Genomic DNA, 1,958 nt, shown 5'->3' on the forward strand with positions numbered 1-1,958 from the left:
GGACCATCCTGGACTCTCGGCGCAGGGGTAAGGGGGTCCAGTATCTGGTCGACTGGGAGGGCTACGGGCCGGAGGATCGGCAATGGGTCCCCCGCTCCTGGATCTTGGATCCGTCCCTTCTACGGGATTTCCACGCTTCTCACCCGTCCAAACCGGGTAGGCCGCCGGGAGGCGTCCGTTGAGGGGGGGTACTGTCATGTTCCGTATTTGACAGCAGGTGGCAGGCATTCATTCTGCCGCCTGCACACCTGCTGCCCATTTGTCTGTGATTACACCTGCTATATCTAGGCGCTCCGGCTGTCGACTCATTGCCGGAGTATTGCATGCCGTGCCATTGTGATTGCCCATGCTCGTTAACCTTACTCGTACTCGATTATTGTTCGCTACACTTTCTTCATCCCATCGGGATAATTTAAAAACGCATATTTGAGCTAGTACATTATCTTATCTTTTTCCTTGCCGTTCTTTGCAAGCGCTTTGTTTTTTCTCGGTACATTATTCTCTGGTTCTCGTTTTGACCAGCGTTTTCTGTTTTCCATTAGACGGTGTTTTCGTTTGTAATAAATATTTTTTGAGACGAAGGCCTTGTCAGTGTCTGCTGCTTCGGGGATCCACTTATTCTCGTTCGCTCTGTTTGCATACGAAGCAGTTCTTTTTTCCTGCCTTGTATGCAATGTGACAAAACTGGAATCCCACAGTCCATAAAATTCTGATAGGACTCCTTTAGCTTGATGGTATCCTTTTCTGCGAGTGACCACCAGCAAATTTGGAGGTTGCCGCCATGAGCGGCACCAACCACCTTACAGCCACAACTCCGATTGGGCGCCTCAACAATTGAGGCACGAAACATTGTCCACGAGGACTCAATGTCTCCCACCTCCCCCCATTCAACTCATGATCAAGAGTTGAAGACTTTTTTTTTTATCACATCATTGTTAGCTTTTTGTAGATAGAAGGGAAATAGGCATGACCATACACACGTGAAAGGTTTGAATGTCTGAAGACTAAATTGGCTAAAAGAAAACGTTGTGATGAAAAAGGCAGCGGCACAAGACAGGAGGAATGTTTTCATTGCACTAAAACAAAATATTTTCTGAAGCCTTTGAGAAAAATATAAGTATGATGCATTCTATTCATCGGAATAAGCCATTCAAGCAGGTAAGAGAGAAAGGAAAAAGAGGAACACACACACACACATATATATATATGTACATATATATATATATATATATATATATTTCCAATCCTCATCATTTGTTTTTGTTGGCTCACAATGCTATTCAGATATTCGCATCACGTACCAGCGGCACCTCGTCCTTGAGTGTCACCTGCAAAGGGCAAGTTAGATTACACAAAAAAAAAGTATTTGATTTTGCAGACAATATATTAATACCTGAATAAAATATACATGTATGTAACAAAGCCTATTGACCAACAGTTATTATTGTTGCGAATTGCAGCTTTGCGATTTGAAAATTGTATTTTACTACAATGCAAAGTTGATTTGAACCAGCGCTAAAGTAGACGCACTTTATTTGCTTTACTGGGCCCCATAACACGATGTAGCAGTCTGGCCTTGAGTTTTGACGCCAGTGGTGTAATTACTTCTTTTGATGTTCCCTTATTGGAGTTTTGAAATGCATTGCACGGCGTGTGCGTGATTTCGCACCTTCTTTTACCCGCCTGTTAATCTATTCCTTCCTCTCTGTCTGTGTGTGTGTCCTGGCTCATCCTCCATGTTCTCTTTCACACAGACCAAGGGACAGGAAAAACAATGTAAAGCATCTCAAGGCCAAGCAGGGCTACAGGAAGATAAAAAGCCAGTTTTCCCAGGCCCCGACAACCAACACCTTGAGCCGCATCCGCCCGTCTGCTCACTCCTACCGCCACCCGCCATCGCAAGAAGCCACCGCCGCCACTTTTGTCGATTTTGCCCGCCGCCGTCCGTCCATCCGAAG

This window comes from Hippocampus comes, unplaced genomic scaffold, assembly GCF_001891065.2.
Source record: "Hippocampus comes isolate QL1 unplaced genomic scaffold, H_comes_QL1_v1.1 scaffold270, whole genome shotgun sequence".
Classification (NCBI taxonomy): Eukaryota; Metazoa; Chordata; class Actinopteri; order Syngnathiformes; family Syngnathidae; genus Hippocampus; species Hippocampus comes.